The 8,216-nt window shown below is 40.4% G+C and overlaps 1 pseudogene; it reads left to right on the top strand.

The window, feature by feature from the left end:
• The first annotated feature begins 6,472 nt into the window (after positions 1–6,472).
• On the top strand, positions 6,473–7,774 carry LOC126087481 (olfactory receptor 1361-like; annotated as a pseudogene).
• Positions 7,775–8,216: the final 442 nt, after the last annotated feature.

The raw sequence follows: 8,216 nt of genomic DNA, 5'->3' as shown, positions 1-8,216 counted from the left end.
CCATATTAAAAAGTTTGGATTTTATCCTGCAATCAGAGGGACTGCCTTCAAAGATTGAAATCCGAGGAAGGCTATGATATGATTTGCATTGTAGAAAGACTCCTGTGACTGCAGTGTGGTGAGTGGAATGAGAGATGGAAAACTCCAAGGCAGAGAGACCAAGATTAAGCATTGTAATATCTGAGCAAGCCTCAAGACTCTGAATGACAGCAAACATGAAGAATAGGGAATATTGTGAGGGATGCTAAAGAGGTAGAATGCAGAGCACTTAGTAGCTGATTGGCTATGTGGGCTGAGAGAGACTGTAGGGTGATACCCAACATGATGGTACCATCAACTGTGATAGGCAGTGCAGGCTGGAGAGAAGTATGAGGTGTGTTTGCACGGGTGGGCGAGTTGTGGTGCTGATGGAGGCGACAGGAAATGGTGGGTGTTAAGCTGTAAGACACCCAGGTGGATGAGCCCAAGAGTTGGATATTATGGGTCTACAGTCAAGAGGAGGTCTGATAGGTATGGATTCAGAAGTCATCATTTCAGGTGCAGTTACACAGGTGAAATGGATATAATTGTCCAGGGAAAGAGCGTGAGATGGAAGAAGTTCAAGGATAAAACTTAAGCAAGGCATATATGAGATGATAGATGAGGAGGTGATAAAATAAATGGGGCAAAGAGACAAGGAACAAGGAGATAATAATGCTTAATAAACTAATAGATATGTGAATTTTGAAAAGAAACTAATGGTAAACAATGCCAATTGCATGGGAAATCAAGTAAGGTTAGTGGATAGCATCAGGTATAAGGGTTAGGATTTACAACACATATTTTTGAGGGACACAATTCAATTAATAACAGTGGTCATGCTGATGTTGTTACTAATGTTAAAATGTTGTCTCAGTTTAGGTTCTCCAAAAGCACATTCTAAGGTGGAGTTTGGTTTAAGTCTTAGGCCAAGTTCTCTGGAGAAGCAAGACCATTGTATATATATATATATGTATGTGTACGTGTACGTGTACCTGTACATGTATGTGTATGTGTATCAAGGAAATGGCTCACGTGGTTGTAGAGGCTGGAAGGTCCCAAGTCTGTGGGTCAGGATAGAGGATTCTCCTGATTTATGTAGCCACAGAGGCTGATGAACCTAAGACAAGCAGGTCAGAGAGCAGGGCTCTTGCCCACAGGCTGGGAAGATAGATGAATCCCAAGATCGGCAGGCAAGACCACAGGTAAGCTGCTAGCTCAAGTCCCAAGAACCAGTTGTCACATTAACAGGAGCCAGCTGCAGGATCCAGAGCAAGCAAAAGCCCATGAACCTTGCCAGAATGTCTACTTATATTTGATGCAGGCCACATGCACAAGGAAACTCCCTTTCAACTGGTTGGCTACTCACAGAAGATTCCATCATGGAGATGATCTCAGTATATCAAATGTCATCATGGATGTGATCACAACATTGTACGACTGTCAAACTACATCACAACTGCCAAACCACTGAGAATCATGGCCCAGCTAAGTTGACACACAACCTTAACTATCACAGGGTACAACATGTTTACCAGAGATCAACACCTGTGGAAGGAGGAGATGGAAGCAGGATTGTGTGATGGGAAGAATGAAACTCCAATGCTGGCTCCACACAGCCATGGCTTCACTTAGAAGTATATGTCTATGTAATCTTTATTCTCTTACCAGAACAGAAATCATTCTTCAAAACACTCTTAAAAATATATCTTGGAATTCTTTCCATATAAGAACGTACAAATCTGTACTCATTTTAATGAATATATTGGATTCCCTTATATGGATGAATCAATCTATTTATTGGTTCCCTTTTGATGGATACTTGGGCTCTTTCATGTGTTATGTCTATGTCTATTGACAACAGTAAACATTCTTGTACCTGTATCTTGGCACAGTTTTGCAAGAATAGTTTATCATATATTGCAAAGTATTATAAAGCCCCCTCTCAATCCTGAAACTAAAATAGCTCAGCATTGGTGCAATAAAAAAGACCCAAATCAGTGTAGCAGAACAGAGAGATTAAAAACATATCTACACATCTCTATCTCTCTATATAGACATATGAGTTTACAAAATTGTTCAGAGGATGTACTTGGTCATGGGGTTGGATATGTCACATTCCTGGCTCCGTCATGACCTTACTGCAGGACCTTGACCCAATCAATGAATCTCTCTAAACCTCGGATATCTTGAGTAGGGATGATAATGATACTTACCTCATTGCTGTGATTATAAAAACAGATACCTTAGAGAAAACACTTGGTCAACTGCCCGGACCGTAGTAAGTCCTCAACACACATTTGATATAATGTTTTTAGGTGCCATCCAGTTGGTTTCGACTCATAGAGACAACAGAACAAAACTCTGCTGGGTCCTGCACCATCCTCACAATTGTTATGCTTGAGCCCATTGTTGTAGCCACTGTGTCAATCCATCTCATTGGGGGTCTTCCTCTTTTTTGCTGACCCTCTACTTTACCAAGCATGATGTCCTTTTCCAGGGACTGGTCTCTCCTGATAAAATGTCCAGAGTATGTGAGACATAGTCTCACCATCCTTGCTTCTAAGGAGCATTCCGGTTGTACTTCTTCCAAGACAGATTTGTTTGTTCTTTGGCAGTCCATGGTATATTCAGTATTCTTTGCCAACACCACAATTCAAAGGTGTCAATTCTTCTTCAGTCTTCCTTATTCATCATCTGGCTTTTGCATGCATATGAGGCAATTGAAAACACCATGGCTTGGGTCAGGCCCACCTTAGTCTTCAACATCTTTGTTTTTTTTTAACACTTTAAAGAGGTCTTTTGCAACAGATTTGCCCAATCCAATGTGTCATTTGATTTCTTGACTGCTGCTTCCATGGGTGTTGATTGTGGATCCAAGTAAAGTGAAATCCTTGGCAGCTTCAATGTTTTCTGCATTTATCCTTGTAACCTGACCCTATGAATGCCAGTAAATTTCCATTAGTTCTTAAACTAGTCCAAGCCAGAGTTGGTCTGCCTCGCATGCACAGAAGGGCCATCTGTGACCACTAATTGACTTCAACAGAGGACGCAGCAACAGGTGGAATGAATCAAAAGGAAAATCATCACCCAGACCCTATTTCGAAGCAAGAGGTCTGACAAGAACCGTGTGACCTCCTGTTTCTTGGCTACCTTCTCCAGTTTTTGCTCCCCAGTATGCCTGGGTGGCCACCATCTTGCTGCCCAAATCACATATAAGCCCTACTTCGCCGTAGCTTGGGAAGCCGGATCTGAGGAATTTCCTCCTGGCTCCTTGCTCTGCGCATTGCAGTAAAGTTACTTTCTCTTTCTCAAGGACCGGTGTCCAGACAATTGGAATGTCTGAGCACTGTGGAAAAGGACCCGCCTTGTTGCTTATGGATCCAGTTGTGAGGATTTTTGTTTTCTTTAAGTTGAGGTGTAATCCATACTGAAGGCTGTAGTCTTTGATCTTCTTCAGTAAGTGCTTCAAGTCCTCTTTACTTTCAGCAAGCAAGGCTGTATCATGTGCATATCACGGGGTGTTAATGAGTCTTCCTCCAATCCTGATGCCACATTCTTCTTCACATAGACCAGCTTCCAGGATAATTTGCTCAGCATACAAATTGAACAAGCATGGTGAAGGAATACAACCCTGACACACACCTTTCTTGACCTTAAACCAAGAAGTATCACCCTGTTCTGTTCAAATGACTGCCTCTTGGTCTATGTACAGGTTCCTCATGAGCACAATTAATTGTTCTGGAATTCCTATTCTTTGCAATGTCGTCCATAATTTGTTATGATCCACACAGCGAAATGCCTTTGCATAGCCAATAAAGCACAGGTAAACACCTTTCTGGTATTCTCTGCTTTCAGCCGTGATCCATCCAACATCAGCAATGATATCCCTTGTTCCATATGGTCTTCTGAATCTGGCTTGAATTTGTGGCAGTTCCCAGTCCATATTCAGCTGCAACCGCTTTTGAATGATCTTCAGCAAAATTTTACTTGCTGTGATATTAATGATATTGTTTGATAATTTCTGCGTTCTGTTTGATCACTTTTCTTTGGAATACGCATAAATATGGATCTCTTCCAATTGGTTAGCCAGGTGGCATAGATGAGTGAGCACTTCCAAATATTTTGTTGAAACATCTCAGTTGGTATTCCGTCAATTCCTGGAGCCTTGCTTTTCGCCAGTGTCTTCGTTGCAGCTTGGATTTCTTGCTACAGTGCCATCGGTTCTGGATCATTTGCTACTTCCTGAAATGGTTGACCATCTTTTTGGTGCAGTGACTGTGTGCATTCCTTCCATCTTCTTTTGATGGCTTCCTGCCTTGTTCGATGTTTTGCCCATAGAATCCTTCAATATTGCAACTCAAGGCTTGAATTTTTTCTTCAGTTTTTTCAGCTTGAGAAATGCTGAGCACGTTCTTCTCTTTTGGTTTTCTAACTCCGAATCTTTGCACGTGTCATTATAATACTTTATTTTGTCTTCTTGAGCCACCCTTTGAAACCTGTTCAGTTCTTTTAGTTCATCAATTCTTCCTTTTGCTCTAGCTACTTGATGTTCAAGAGGAAGTTTCAGAGTCTCTTCTGACATCCAGTTTGGTCTTTTCTTTCTTTGCTGTCTTTTTAATGACCTCTTGCTTTCTTCATGTGTGATGTCCTTGATGTCATTCCACAACTCCTCTGGTCTTGGGTCATTAGTGTTCAACATGTCAAATCTGTGCTTAAGATGGTCTCTAAATTCAGGTGGGACACACTCAAAGTCATCCTTTGGCTCTCATGGACTTGTTCTAATTTTCTTCAGTTTCAACTTGAACTTGCATATGAGTAATTGATGGTCTGATCTGCAGTCAGCCCCTGGCCTTGTTCTGACTTATAATATTGAGCTCTCCATCATCTCTTTTCACAGATGTAGTTGATTTAATTCCTGTGTATTCCATCTGGTGAGGTCCACGTGTATATCTCTGTTTATGTTATTGAAAAAAGGTATTTGCAATGAAGAAGTGGTTAGTCTTGCAAAATTCCATCATGCAATCTCCAGCATTATTTCTATCACCAAGGCCATGTTTTCCAACTACTGATCCTTCTTCACTTCCAACTTTCACATTCCAATCACCAGTAATTATCAATGCATCCTGATTGCATGTTTAATGAACGTCAGACTGCAGAAGTTGGTAAAAATCTTCAATTTCTTCATCTTTGGCCTTAGTGGTTGGTGCATAAATTTGAATAATAGCCATATTAACTAGTCTTCCTTACAGATGTGTGGATATTATCCTATCACTCATAGCATCGTATTTCAGGATAGATCTTGAAATGTTCTTTTTAACAATGAATGCAGCACCATTCCTCTTCAAGTTGTTGTTGCTGGCATAGTAGATCATATGATTGTCCAATTCAAAATGGCCAGTACTAATCCATTTCAGCTCACAAATGCCTAGGTTACCGATGTTTATGTGTTCCATTTCATTTTTGGTGATTTCCAATTTTCTTAGATTCATACTTTGTACATTCCACATTCCGATTATTAATGGATGTTTGCAGCTGTTTCTTCTCATTATGAGTTGTGCCACATCAGCAAATGAAGGACCCAAAAGTTTGACTCTTTCCACATTATTAAGGTCAACTCTACTTTGAGGAGGCAGCACTTCCCCAGTCATCTTTTAAGTGCCTTCCAACCTAAGGGGTTCATCTTCCAACACTATATCAGACAATGTTCTGCTGCTATTCATAACGTTTTCACTGGCCAGTTTTTTTTTTTTTTTTTTCCAGAAGTAGACTGCCAGGTCCTTCTTCCTAGTCTGTAAGCTCGATTGAAACCTGTCTGCCATGGGTGACCCTGCTTGTATTTGAATAATGGTGGCATAGCTTTCAGTATCACCACAACAAGCAAGCCCCTACAGTACTACAAACTGACAGATGCATGGGGGATTTGACACAATAGCATTTTGCAAATGATAAAAGTGGTGTTACAAATCAGTGAGGAAAGAGAAGTTTGTTAAAAATGAACTGAGGCAATTTGATAAATATTTGAGAAAATGAAATTATTTTTGTTGTAGATTTATTAAAAAGTTAAATGTAAGAACTATAAACTAGAAGAAAATATACCTAAAGGTTTAAATAATGACAGAATGGGGAAGAAAAGATAAACCATAAGAGAAGCAGGAGAAGCCACAAAAGAAATGCTTTCTAGTGTGATTACATAAACATTTAGTTATTTTATAAGCCAAAAAAAACCATTAACAACACCAAAAGGCCAAGTATAAACTGGCAGAAGCATTTTGCATCATTTGTGAAAAGATGTCTGACATTCTCAATAAATATTATTTAACAATTTATTATTGGATCAGTATCTTTTAAATTCATAAATAATAAAAAAAAATTAAGAGAAAAACAGAGGTCAAGATGGACAATTTAAAAGAATGAGTGAAAAAGTTTGTTTTCATTAGCTAAAAGAAAGGAAATGGCCACAGTCCTGGAAAACCTGCTCATCATCCTGGCCATCAGTGCAGACTCTCGCCTGCATACTCCCATGTACTTCTTCCTCAACATCCTGTCCTTCGTGGATGTCTGCTTCTCCTCCACCATTGTTCCCAAAATGCTGACCAACCACATATTTGGGAGTCAGACCATCTCCTTCTCTGGGCGTCTCACACAGCTGCATTTTCTCATTGTTTGCAGACATGAACAATTTCCTCCTGGCTGTGATGGCCAATGGCTGCCTTGTTGCTGTCTTCCACCCCTTACACTACACAACAAAATAACCCATCAGCTCTGCTCCCTGCTGGTTGCTGGGCTGTGGGTCATTGCCAATCTGAATGCTCTTTTCATACCCTACTGATGGCTCAACTAGTTCTGTGAAGGCAACAAGATCACCCTATTTGTTTGCATCCTTGTTTCCTACGTTTGCGTTACCTGTGCTGTCCTGAGAGTCCCATTCACAAAGGGAACATGGAAAGCCTTCTCCACCTGTGGCTCCCACCAGGTTGTGGTTTCCCTCTTCTATGGCACCCTCATTGCTGTGTATTTCAAACTTTCATTCTCTCACCCAGCTGAGAAAGACATCACTGCTGCTGTGATGTACACAGTGGTTACCCCCATGCTGAACCCTTTCATCTACAGTCTCAGGAACAACGACAAAAAAGGAGCCCTAAGAAAAGTGATTTCTATGAAAATTTTTTTCTGTTCAATAATGATATGGACCCTGAATGTCATAAAGGAAACTAGTTTGTAATAAAATCTTTTTTTTTTTTAATTCCCTATTCTCTTAAACATAGAAGTTGTCCATCCATGTATTTTCTTGGCAGAATGAAATTCTTGGTATAGACTCCTCAAATTAAAGAGGGAAAAGGAGATCCTTTTATCAACTGGCTGAACTATTCCAACCATCAGTGCCCTCCAGTCAAAACCACCAGCAACGCACTTCTAGTTTATTGTGTTTATTAGTCATTGCAAACAGAAAGAGCACAATGGAGAACTGTGGGACTTCTGAGAAGGAGGGTGTTAGAAAGCTCTTATAGGATTTGAGCGTGAGCTGATTTTAGTGAAGATATAGGGAATCAAGCCTGGATTACATGTTGTCAGAAATCAGTGATAATTCTTATTGGGCATGCCAATATCGTATCTAGAAGGAGGGACGACTAGAGGGAGGCAGAAGCTGTAATTGGTAAGGAATCAGCCATCGCTCATATCAGCCAGGATGGGAATGTTTCGTCATTTTTGTGGCTTGGACAGTGTTCATGGTTTTGTCTGTGTTCAGACATGACCACAGTGGTCTTATTTTGTCTTGATTCATCATGGTCACAGAGTGACCTTGTCTGATACTGATATTCTGTGAATTTCTCTATGTTCAACAGGGGAAGGATTCAATAAAGACAGAAATTCAGTATATCTCATAAATATGTATGTAGCTACAAAAGATGACAAGTGCAAGGAAGAGAAAGGATTCTAGGAGAGTGTTGTAGAAGAGTATTCTAGAGAGACCTCTGGGGAAGTGGCATTTAAATTGAAACCATAAGGATGAGATGGGGTGCAGATGGGAATGTTCCAGGCAGGGGACCAGCATGTGCTAAGGCCCGGGGGTGGAAAAGAATGGGGTTTGAGAATACTTAGGAGTAAACTAGGCTACAAGACCTTTATGAAGAAAACCACACAAGAGATTTAACACCATAAGTTGTGACATTATAAAATGTTCCTGGATTGGCAGG

Source organism: Elephas maximus, chromosome 12 (assembly GCF_024166365.1).
Source record: "Elephas maximus indicus isolate mEleMax1 chromosome 12, mEleMax1 primary haplotype, whole genome shotgun sequence".
Taxonomy (NCBI): Eukaryota; Metazoa; Chordata; class Mammalia; order Proboscidea; family Elephantidae; genus Elephas; species Elephas maximus.
Note: the sequence above shows the minus strand (reverse complement) of the source record. Positions and strands in the feature narration are given on the sequence as shown.